Here is a 13279-nt window from a genome sequence, read left to right on the forward strand (position 1 = left end):
GTTCTACTGTTGCTCATGGCTATGGATAGGACGTTTCACTTAGACTTGTCTTTTAATGTGGATGGAAAGACTGGTATTTTTGGGCTCCTACTATTTCCTAGGCCCTTCACTGAGCATTTAAAATTAAGTTTTAAATCCACTTGTCAAACATGTAGTTGTATATTAGTATGTTAATTTTTTAGAGGAGAAAACCAAGCTGGGAGAAATTTACTTCCCCAAGGTCACATGTCTAGTAAATGAAGGATGTAGAATTAAATCTAGGCTTGTACCTGACTTCAAAGCTCTTCTTATTTCATTATTCAACATTTGGACCATGAAGTGCATTATAATGCAAATGAGAATATCCATGTACACAAATACAATACACACGTTCGCTCACATGCTTTCACTGTGTTAGTGTAAGGGATTTCCAGTGTGTGTGCCGCATTGTGCACACAGGCTGATCAGTTGAGAACTTTCATTTATATTTTCATTACAGCTTTTAAAAATCACTACTTTGTGTACATGTTGATACATATATACTATATATTACATTCATTACTTATATCAGTTATAAGTGTGTATATATACACACGTGTGTGCATGTTTGTAGGCATATATAAGATCTGTGACTAAAAAAGTCTGGAGAATGCTCATAGAGACCAGGGGTCAAGATAACAGCCTATGGATCAAGTCTGGCCCACCACCTGATTTTGTAAATAAAGTTTTAATGTAACATAGCCATGCTCATTTGTTTACATACTGTCTATAGCTGAGTCAAACTGTGATGGAGACCGTATGGCCCACAAAGCCTCAAATGTTTCCCATGTTGCCTTTTACAGAAAAAGTTTGCTAACCCCTGACTTAGACCATAAAGTAGAAGTAGACAATATCATTTTTGAAGCAAAAGCTTTTACTTTAAACAAAACTTGATATTTAACAACTGTTTTGCCAAGAAGTAGTTAGTGGTATCCCATCTTAACGATCATAAATAAACTTTTTAGTAATGATTGCTATCTCATTACCTAGAATCCTGCATCTTATCAGCCTGTTCTGTATATAACAGGTTATAATGAGCTGGCAAAAAAAAAAAAAAAAAAAAAAAAAAAATCAACACAGAGAAATGAAAGGAAAGGGTGCAATAACGAAGAAAACAAAGGGTGCTTTCTACAACAGCCAGCATTAAACTTCCTGCCTCTGCTCTCGGGCATGCCGCCTCCAGTTTTACACAGCTGCGAGAACTACGAAATTTAAGCTGTAAGCTCAGTCTTGCTTGGAGCCGTTGTCAGTCCAGATCAGCTTGGCCTCAACCCCACCAGGAGGTGGTTTCTGGAATAACGCTAGGACTTGGTCTACCCGCGGCCCAGATTTGCCCTGTATTGTCCCTTTGGCATAAAGTTCTAACCACAATGTAGTCAGCTAGTGGTGTGATAACTTCGTAACCTCTACCTGCCCTTATACCTGAAAATATCCTGTCCTGATGGTGTTTCTTCCCTTCCTCACTCACAGCTCTCCAGCACCGCGATTCCACCCCTGGGGATCTCAGACAGTGCCCTGCTTAACCGGCCAGCCCAGGCTCTCAGCAGTGAAAGCAGTCCGCGTGAATTCCAACCGCACTTCCTCTTGCCCCCAGACGCTGTGCTTTGGGCTGCCAGCCATTCCAGAAAGACCTAATCCCATTGCCAGGTTAGACTCACCATCTCCGCAGAGCCGCCCTCGCGCCCTTTCTCTGACAGCTCCTTTCGAGGCCCCAGCATGCCTTGCAAGGAAAACCAAAAGGGTTTTGTCTGAGGTCTTCCCAAGCAGTAAAACTTGAGCTCCAAATATGCAAAACAAACAGGGTAAGAAAACAAGTTCCTGATGGGGTGACTCAGTCAGAACTAAGATATTTCTCAAATGATTAAGCATCTTGCCGGCAAGCCTGGCACCTCCTCTGAGTTCCAACAGCGCTCCGAAGCCCTCTGAGAGCAGAGGCGGACCCTCAGCGCCGCGGGGACCTTGCGTGCCCCCCCCCCCCCCGTCCCGGGCCTCACAGGCTCTCCCCGCACCCTCTGGTCCCGACAGGGGAACGCCCACTTACGCTGGCCCCCCAGTTCAGGGAGACACAGCACTGGTGCCTGGTCGCTACCTGATGTTACACGGTGGCGCGGCTGGCCCAGCGGCCACTACCTCGTGTTGAAGGATGCCCGCAGATTGCTACCTCGGTTTTTGTTTGGATAACCTTAAGGGAAAACTATCCTTCGGAATCTAGTCCTTTCTCATTGTTGCAACGATTCCCCACATCATGGACAATGCCTTCAAGAAGACGGCTCACTCTGTACCTGGTCTTACTCTTCCAGCTCTTGTTTTCTAGTCCCACAGATTCTTCGACACATAAATCAGATCAGATCTCTTTTCTGATTCTAATCTCTCATAGTTTCCCGGAGCAATCGCTGGGGCTCCGGAGGCTCTGCCCGACCCGGCTGTGCCCCTTCCCGCCCGTGGCCTTCCGCGTGCTCTGGGCGCACTGAGCGTCTGCTCGTTGCTGCCGCGCCGGTTCCTCTGTCTGGGAGGCTTTCCCCGCAGACAGTCGCGTGGCTGGCTCAACCTTGCCGCCCATGTCTTAGTACAAATGTCACCTTCTCAGGGACATCTTCCCTGACCACCTGCTAAAGAAGATACCCCATGGGGCCCGCTCTTCTGCCATTACCCTATTTTATTAGTTTTATAGCACTTATTACTCTTTGTATTTGTGCTATGTATGGTATTTATGCCATTTCGTTTGCTTGTTTACTTACCTTTAATTTATTTATTCGTTCATGTCCACATTCCCTAAGTTCTGTGCAAGCAGAATTTCATTTGTCTTGTTTACTGCTTTATAGTCAGAGAATAGTAGTATGTTTTCAATAAATATTTGTGGACAAAGGATTGGATAAATAAATGAGATAATGACTAGTTTTTGTCACTACATCTCCCATCGCTTATTCATTTCCTGGGATGTATTTCATCTCCAGAAAATTTTTAGGTCATCTTCTCAACCAGGCCTCACATTTTCCATGCAGCACAGAGAAAACCAAGCCTTTAGATGAACTTTGAAGTAAAGCTCTGTCGTGCCTCTGCAGAAAAACTGGAAACTCAACTGAACAGCCCTACTATTATTCTAAAGTGCTAACAAAATAGTACATGTTCATAATTATTGAGAGACCCTCAAAACTTCCTCTGCAAAATGCCTACATATTCTTACAAATTGATGAAATTAAATAACGAAGGTGAGCAGGCTATGAAAAGTTTAAGGTGTATAAATGAAAATTACATGTGTATTTCAGAGACATTTTCTTTTATGATTTTGAGAAGTGTGCTATCTTAAAAGGGACTATTTTGCTAAAGCATGGTAGTAGATAACAATTTTCAAATGTGTCTAAACCATACATTATTAATTGATTTTAGTGCAGTTGGTCATTCAGGTATATAAGCAAAGGTTCAATAAGAACCACATTGAGTAATATAAGGAATTTATTTTAAAGATTTGACTTACGCCATTACGGGAGCTGGTTCAGCGTTACATAAGTATGTTACCCCAGGGGCTGGTGCTGGGCCTAACTGGGCTGGGAGAGGCTAGAGAGGGAAAAAGCACAGGAAGCGTGGGAGGTCAATGACAAAGTGAAAACCAGAGGGGGACAGGAACTTGGGTCTGTGTCTCCCTGGCACTCGTGGTGGTCTTCGCTTCTGAGCTTCCTGCTTTGACGATACGGGCGACTGCAACCTCGGGGCTGTGCTCTGCCGAGGAGAAGCTGAAGAAGGAGATCTGGGAGTTGCTGGAAGAACTGGGGGCTTGGATGTTGCCCTGTGCCAACAAGGTGACCCAGCAAATCTGCGACGCTGTGCATGATGTGAGCTCAGAGCCTGACTCTGGATAGATCTTCCCTGTGCAAAAATGGCTGCTGCTTGCCTCCTCCCTTGTAAATCTTGAAGAAACTTCCCTTTTGGCCCATCCTAACTCACACCATGCAAGGAAACATAGTCCCTACTTAGTGATTTGACACAATACGAAATCATCATAGTAGGTAGCAGATTTTACTAAGCTCTCCAATCCACACAGCCTTACCTTGAAGCTCATTGACTCCAGGCGGACCTGGGTACTATTCTAGACTTTACCTCCAACTAGCACCTCACCTGTAGGAGGTCACTGAAGCACCCTGACCTTAAGATGTTGCATTGGTTAGTTAAGGGCATTTAGATGATACCTCTAAAGGGCTTTCTAACATCATGGTATCCTGACTCTAGGGTTTACCTTCTTATTTTTGTACTTTAAAAGAAATCAGTATAGAAAACTCAACCACCAAACATGATCTTTGGTGGATATGTGTACTTACATGCTAGTTCTAGATCTGTGAAGTTTTAACATACCTATACTTTTTTGGAGAAGCTCACTGACCTATTTGTGGATGAAATGACATGATGAGTGAGATTTGCTTCAAAATAATAAGGGATAAAAAGAAGTGCCAAGGAAGGAAGGGAGCAAATGGGAAACACGAAAGGCTGTATGTTAGTTGTTGACGTTCATGGTTGCTGAACTTGTGGATAAGGGATTCATTACACCATTCTTTTTACTTTTGTATGTGTTTGAATTCTCTACTATAAAGTGTGTATTAAAAAATTACATGCTAAAAAGTTTTGCCTTTTCCATTTCCCCCTCATTTTACTTAATTATTGACTAAGAAAAATGAGATGTGATGCTCCATTATTGTAAGACTCCCAGGAAGACTCCCAGGAAGACAGAGACCTCTGCCCATGGGATAATTTGTAACTACTGGTCCCTATAAATCATTCTCCTCCCACCGCCTCAGGTTGCAACCCCAGACCTGGGAACTTTTGTTCCCTCACACAGCAGAACAGTAACATTCAACATGCAAAACGTAATACAAGCTTCTGTGTGCAGGGAGGTGCTGCACCCTTGCCCACGGAGAGCCTTTTTGGTCCAACTTCACCACAGAATAAACCTCCTGCTTCATGTCTGTGTTGCAGAGAACAGCCAACCAGTTAAAAGAGTCAGGGAGCAGGTCTGAAATCTTACCTGTTTTCTTATAATGACGCAAATGAGTCCTGTTTTATCAGCCCCTCCCGCATGCCCGCCGGGCAGCTGGGACCTGAGGTGGGAATTGATTGAGGCAGGTGGGGCCCTGCCTTTTGCGCTCCACGGAGTCTGTTGGAACAAGTCCTTGGAATTTCCATCTTCTAAAGGGTTATGGACATACAGTCTCACCTACAATTCTTTTTTGTTCTTATTAATTGGTATTATTTTATCCTTTAATTTAAATTTTAGGGCTTAGAGGTTGCTAGAGATAAATGCATTTATTTAATCCAATCCCTTTAGTTGGAAATCCCTGCTCGAGTACGTCAGCCCAGATTATAGTAACTCCTTGTTTTCACAGAACTCATTTCAGGTGTCTTATGTGGATCTACAGTTTATCCTTTCTTCCCCATAAATTCACTGGCCGTGTACCTTGAACAACGCTTGCCTGGACTTGCAGTATCTGCCAGGCTCACTTGCTGAACCAGACTCCTACTTTCAGAATCTTTTGATCAGTCCTGTCTCTCCTGACACAAGTAATGCTAAATTGGATAGAATTATTATTCTAGCTTAACCAAATCACTCGGAGTGATTGTCACCGTCAAACGCACCCAGACACACTAGGAAAGAGTACATGCATCTGTGTTTAGAAGCAGAAGCCGGACTGCTTCCCCCACCTGGCAGGTTACAGTGCCACATCCTGCATAAGCAATGCAGACCCAGTGGAAGGGGACCGCCTTTTTCTTACAGAGACCAGTCACTCCTCCTGGTCATCATCTTAGCAGTCTATCAGGCATCTTGGGAATGAGTGAAGTGCTCCCAGAGGCGATAGGGACAGCTCCCTTCTGTCCACCTGGTGGAGTTTTGGCAGAGAGGGAGGGCCAGGGAAAGGAGAAGCCAGGGTGTTGGTAGGGACCTTGGGAAGTTTCGCAGGGTGCAGAGGAATGGGGTTCCCTTTTCCACCTCTGACCTCACCTAGGTCGGCAAGCTCATACCACAACCGTAACTCTGATGAGATCTGAAAGGATCCTGTGCCAATTTGAAAAACTGCACTTGGAATGTATACTTTAAAATATTCGTTTTGATTTAGACGGTTGTCTTTATTATAAAGGGAATGATTTTGACTTACCAATTTAGGTCCAATATTTAAATGTAGAAAGCCCCCAAATTGTGTGGATCCATTTTTGCCTGTTTACTTCTTGTTGCAAGGTAAGGATGAGGCCTCTGATAACCCTAGGTGTTTTTTCTCATTTCTTCCATCTTTGTTTCTCTTCTTCAATTATTATTATTTAACAGTCACTGATTTCCTGATATTCAAGAAAAAGAAGGGGTAAGACACAGTTCCTGTCTTCAAGGAGCTTAGAGTCAGTACAACATTTAACTTTGAGATTGTTATTTAATTAAGTCGAGGAGAAAATATTTTTTTAATGTATTTTCTATTTTCCTATGTATTTAAAATTGTATCCTTCATTCTCTGCTCCACTTTGCCTCTGTGCACAAATATTGTCATTGTCATATATGTGCCTTCCAAGCTCATTTTTTATAACTCACATGCCATTCACATTTGCTCAACTCCTCCCCACGACCCCGGCAGGGACATGTCACCTTCGGTTTGGGTTTGTTCGTCCTTAATTAGGAAGTCTGCCTCAAACCCACCCATCCTTTTGCGTGGGTGGTGAGGAGGGGATGTTCCTCTTTCTTTTTCTTGACATGCGACAGCCTGTCAATGAACTGCTCATGTGTTTCACATTTCTGTGTGCAAGACTCATGGGGCTGAGTTGGTTTCTTCCGTCACCTTAATTGAATCCATCTTCTCCGTATAAACATTTCTACATTTTTAAAGGAAACACAAATGGTGCACGGGGAAGCATGGACCTGGGGTTTGAAGCCTCTCTTTAGTATTAGTTGCCTGGGCTTCCCATGCTACGCAGGCATGCTTTTGCCTCGGCCTTCCAACCCTGAGAATCCCCTTAGAGGAATGACTCTGTTTACTTCACAGATATTAGAGATGAGGAAGGGGCTCCATAAACAAGCACGGAATGCTGCTCTGTCTGTTTAAACCCCTTTCAAGATTGTGGAATATCACAAAATGGGGCTCTCTGTTGCCATGAAGCAGAACAAGAACATGCAATGTTTTGTATTTCTTCTCTGTACGTCAATGTTTGTTTTGAATTTATTAGTCAGCCACATGCTTCATCCTTATTCTGGGGGAAGTCATCTTGTTCTGATGAGAAAAAAATAAGCCTAAATGAGTCCAGCTTGTGAAGGTAACTTCCTTTGTCTAATAGTTTCCTCTCTTGTTCTTTTTCTGCTATATTTTATTTCTATATTTATACATTATTTTCTACCTACTTGATGTGAAATTAACTTTAAAAAGTCTTACAGTGAGGTAATATTTTTCTTCTTGTTCAAATAAACAATAAAAAAGATCTAGGTCCATATGCTTGCAGGGGATAGAAATAAGGGATAACTCTTCTTCCTTTACATTAAGATTTTTTTTCCCTTTAAATCTGTTTAGTTCATGGCTGTAACTGTTTCTGCTCTTATTTCTCCTTAGTAGGAAAACCTACTTTCATAAAATAGCAGTTTCATCAATCACGGAGTCTTTATTTTATGAAATTAAGGATACTATAATTTCTTAAGACTATTATTCAATGTGCCAAAATCTTATTTGCACACAGATTTTCAAGAAATTTCATAATGTCATTGCATATCATTCTCCACAAAGCAGTCAGTCATCTCTTAAAACATTAATTAGATAAGCTAAGTGAGATAAGCCGGTCAGGGGAAGACAAGTACCGTATGATTTCACTCATATGTGGAATCTCATGAACAAAATAACTAACAAACAAAATAGGAACACATTTATAGATACAGAGAACAGACTTAGAGTTGTTAGAGGAGAGGGAGGTTGCAGAGCTGGGTAAAAAAGGTGAAGGGATTAAGGAAAAAAACCTAGGTTTAAAAACTTTTTTTCTTGTTGACACTTCCAAAGGTGTCCCCCATTTTATTTACCCTCCTTTGCCCACCTCCCCGCCCCCCAGCCTGTGTAGGTTTTCTGCTGCATTTGGAGTAGACGCCAAACTACCTTGGCCTTCAAGGCCACAGTCACTTACCCTCACCTACCTTTGCCACGTTATCTCTCACCAATTTTCTTTTGCTTACTCTAAGTCATTGATTCACTTTTTTACTTGATAAATATTTTTGGAGACCTAATATGTATTATGCACTGTTCTGTACGCTGAAGTTACCTCTGAGAACAAGGGCAGCAAAGTCTTTGCCTGCATGGAATCAATATCCTAGTGGGAAATAGATAATAAATAAAATATGGAATATGTTAAGAATGCATCCAGTAAAATCAAAGGCAGCAGACACTGCAGAGCAAAGATGGAGGAAGATATCATTGATTTGGGTGAACAGAAGAGACCTCTTTAAGGAGATCATTAAAATAAGAGGATGAATCATGAGATGTGGTGGAAGAGCATTTTAGGCAAAGGGATTAACAAATGCAAAGGCTTTAAGGTAGAAATGAGTTTGTGAGCTTGATGGACAACGGGAAGGGGAGGTTAGTGAAAAGGAATGAGGGAGGGAGAATTGGCGATAAGATGACAGAGGTAGGCAGAATAAGATCATGTAAGAACTCGTAGGCAAGGAGCTGGATTTTATTCCAAGTGTGTTTGAAATAGACTCTGAAAGTGTAAGAAAAGAAGCTGGGGGCGGGAATGTGGAGGTTGTTGCAGCTGTATAGGTGAGAGACAATGGTATCTGAGATAGGAAAATGGCGGCAGCCCCTGGAGAAGTGTTTGCATTATAGAAAAAAGAAATAAGGGTTAAGCCAAAATGTTACTACTAGGTTTGATATAATGCGTATGGGGGGAAATAACTTAAGGATGACTACTGAATTTTCAGCCAGGGCTGCTGGAGAAGTGGAGATTGCATTTACTAAAATTGGAAGGCCTGATGGTGGGTCGTGATTTGAGGAGAAAGCAAGGGTTTTGTTTTGGATATGTGGAGTCTCAGCTGCCTATTAGATGTTCGCTGGGAGATGTCTGGGCAATTCAAAATGTAAATCTGGAGCTTATGGGATATCTAGGTGGTATTTGAAGTTGAAAGAGTGGATAAAATCATTGGGGCAGTTGATGTAGTTAGAGGAGAGGAGAAATTGCTTACAAAGGAGACTATAGAGAATCATTAGGTGAGGTAGAAGGAAAATTGGGCAGTTTAACACTCTGAAAATCAAATGAATAAAGACTTTCAAAATAGAGGAAATAGTCATCAAATGCTGTCAACCCAACTATAAAAGGGAAGAGAGTAGTTGGGGACTGGTTGAGAGAAGGTGAAGGGATTAGCCTAAGAACATATATGCGTGACCCAAGGACATGGATGGTGGTGGGGGATTGGCTGAGGGAGATGGGGGCGGGGTGGAGATAGACAAGGGGAGTCAGGGACAACTGTAATAGCATAAACAATAGAAAATAAATTTAAAAAATTTTAAATGCTGTCAACTGTGTCAAGTGAGGTGAGTACCATCTTGACAGCTGCAATGGCAAGAGCAACTAAAGTGTAGTGGTGGGGTTGAGTTAAACAGATTGATGTTATTAAGAATCTAGCAGCTAGCTAAAAAATATATTAAATGCAAACACCCCAAAATTCTTGTGTTAACAATGTACTAGTGTTAAGATTAAAAGAGCTGTGGTTGCTAGAGCTTAAGGTCTTTGTTAGGTTGCATGAAACTTGAGTTTATAAAATACAGGAAGTGGATTCTTGAGATACAGGTGCTTAAGGCTCACAGGCAATGTGGGGTAGAGAGAGTGTACACAATTTCCAGGGCCACATGATCTGAGTTCAAATCCTTGCTCTTCCAGCTGTGCGAACTTCACTCAGTCAGCCTCTTGAGTTTTGTTTTCTTTGCATAAAGTAGGAATAATATTGACTGTGTCAATAGATTACTGCTAGAATTTACTGGAATAACATAAGCAAAGGGACTAGTGGTACAGGAACTTAGCTTCCTTCTCTGAAGTGTTATTGAAAAGTCTCTCTAATGTTCCAACTTTGTCATTGATGCTGAAGCTCATGCCAAAGAGAAGGACTTTCATGTCCTTGAATTTTTTATTCTGGAGAAATAAAGATAGTTTAATTAAAAATGTAAGCTCCAGCTTCATCCAAGTGTGGGTAAAGTCCTAGTGCAGACAACTCTTTTCCTAGAAGGGGACACTATACTATTGTTTTCTTTTTAAAGAAGCGCGCGCGCTCTCTCTCTCTCATTCTTCTTTCTCTTAATCCTTCTGCGCATTTCTCTCTTCTTTTGCTTTCTTCCTGATTTCCATTTCCTTTTATTTTCTAATATTACAAATAATATCTATTGATTTTAGGGGGGAAATGAGATGGTTCAAACCAAAGATGACAGTGTCAAGTAATTTTTTTCTAGAAATTTCCTACCAGGTGACTTCTTGACTTTCCTCTGGCTGCTCCTGCTTCACATGGTCGAATTCAGGGGCAATACACGTGTTTCCATTCAGCAGGTGGTGACTAAATATGATAAAAGACCTCTGTGGAAGCTTCCATGAATCTTAATTCTGTGATCTCTTTCAATTGCCTCCCTTTTCCTCACCACTTTTTTATTTTTGCTAGTTGGAGAATTTGAATAGTTGACAACTTGTGAGATTTTGAGTTCCTACCCTTCTTGCCTGATTTGCTGGGACATTGTTTAGCTCTGAGAGTCCTCCATCCTGGTTCAGTGATACCTTCTAAGAGCTGGCCTTGTGGCCTTGCACTGTTATTCCACAGTCATCACCCGCAAGGGAGAAGACCTCCGTGCCCAGTGGCAAATGGTGACATTTCAGACAGCTGAGTCCTAGAGCACTTGGGGAAATGATTACTCTCCTGAGAGAGTTGCAGATTTGGGCTGACTTGTTTGTTTATTGTTTTGTGGAGGTCAATGAAAATGTAGAGATAAGATATGCTCCAAGATGTACCTTGAACAGGGTTACAGATCCTGTTTTTGACTAAGTTGTGTTTGTCACACTTGGCTGCCACTCTGTGAGGGGGGAGCAGGCAGGCTTGACTAATGAGAGGTGCAGAAGCAAAGGGAACCCACACACACTGCCTGGAACTGGGCTTTTTCTGCCTCTTGAAACCAGACAGGTTTTCTGTGCATAAGTTCCTGGGAAGCCATCATGTGCTTGCGAGATCTTGACAAGCATCTGTGATTTATATTTTGAATCATGCCCAAGTTTGGGAAGCAAACTTTTGGTTTAGTCTGTGGGGGAGATTTTGATCTTGCTTGAGAAGACTGCTTGAAAACCAAATGATGTAAGTTGATGTACAATTGCTTGGGGTTGTTTTTTTTTTTTCTTCTGAGTTGTTTTTAAATGCAGGAAATATTAAATTGGAGAAACATGTACTCAGAGCCAGTGTTGAAGTTCTTTGCTAGGGAACAGATTGGGATGGGAGAAACTCTGAAGTCCTGTCTACCTGCATTGCATTTTTCATCTATGCTTTGAAAAAAAGTCTATCACACTGACCATGGAAACCCATCCACATTGCTAGATCCTTGAGTCCATATCAGGTTGAGCAGCAGGGAATAACCCTTGTGGTAAATGCTGATTTCAATCAAGTACTATTAAAAAACTCATCTTTCCAAAGTAAATTGTGTGCTTGAAAGAAATAACTTAATTTTTTATTCCCCCCCAAAATAATATCTAAAAGAAATACTTTGAATTGTTAAAAAGTTAGCCTTTTACAAACAAAAACTGGCAGGTGTCAGCTTCTCAGCATTTTGTACAGGCTGGAGCAAAAGTAAGTTTACAGTTATGCATATGAAAAATAATATAATTCTTAATAAATAATAATATAAGAACAAACACTGTGTTTCACATACTCACAACTGTAAACCTACTTTTGTTCTACCCAGTAAGAAAGCCAAATGAATGTGTTTGCAGTTCCAGGTTAATCACTGGGTTACATGAAGTTTTAAAGCCAAGTTTGGTCTTCTTTTTAAGGCAATACCAGTAGCAAATTCACTCAACTCTACAGAATGCTAATCAACAAAGGCTTGACTATTTTCGAAACCCCATGATAAATCAACTTTATGGCCTCATGTGAAAGTTCCAAGGTTTTAGAGGAGAATGTTAGAAGCAAGATCTCAAGGGCCACTCTGGCTGCTATTTCTCTACATAAAAGCACAGCAACAACAACAGAGAAATAAGACCAAAATCCCAAACTCAACTGTCCAACAGCTTCCAGATGGTTCTCATCTCATAAAAACTCACATAGAGATCTGGAGGTCACTTAGGCAGACATGTTCTTTGTCCTGTCTTTGCCACTTTTCTATACATTTTCCTTACAGTGGGAAAGAATTAGTACCCTCCCTTCCACATCTGTACCTCCTCTGAGGAAAAGAGGGGATCCTGCAATATTTTCTCATGAGATCGTGAAGTGTGGTGGCCGGTGAAAAGCACTTGGTTCTGCTAAACACCAGCAGCAAATGCTTGTTTTGGCCCCTGGGACCCTGTGGAGGGAACCGGGCAGGGAGTGTCTGTGTGATGAAGTTCTCAGGGCTGTCGAGGCAATGCACGCTCCTGTAGCCTGAAGTAGGGGCGTATGGGGACAGCGCGGCCCTTAAATCATTGCTTTGTTTTTCTGGGTTGAGATCAGAAGTTTTCTAACACAGGGCATGTTCACCGTTGGGAAAGCCCACCCTGTTAATGGCAGAAAACAGAATTTGACCTGATTCTAGATGCTTCTGATAGTTTAGCTACAGGAGTTTGACTACTAGTCTTTTCTCACTTAAACAAAGAAAAGCCACTTGAGAGTTGGAGGTTATTCAAGATGCTGGCTATAGTTTAAGTGGTTTAAAATAATCAAAAAGGCTTTGTGTTCTCCCCAAACTCCCTTCCCATTGTGTTAATTAATGTAATAAATAGCTATTGCTTTTCTAAAGGATTATTTTATACAGAATTTCCAGACTTTTTTTTCCTGTATACCTACTTCAAAGTTAGAGTGTTGGTAAAACAGGATCTATACTGCATACTATTAACCAGCTTTTGCAGAAAGTAGTAATCATTCCTACTGCACTGTAGTAATTTTTCAATTTTTTTCCTGTGCACATGTCTTGTCTGAGTAGCTATCAAGCACGGGAAAGCAGAGGCTATATTGGGGTTCTCTTTCATTGCCTTTGTCAGAAGGGGAAATGGAGCCGAGTTGGCTAGAGGATCAGTTACTACAGAAGGATTGGGCTGAAGACAAATG

Source organism: Pteronotus mesoamericanus, unplaced genomic scaffold, assembly GCF_021234165.1.
Source record: "Pteronotus mesoamericanus isolate MK-2021 breed Mesoamerican mustached bat unplaced genomic scaffold, CSHL_Meso_final contig_94, whole genome shotgun sequence".
Taxonomy (NCBI): domain Eukaryota; kingdom Metazoa; phylum Chordata; class Mammalia; order Chiroptera; family Mormoopidae; genus Pteronotus; species Pteronotus mesoamericanus.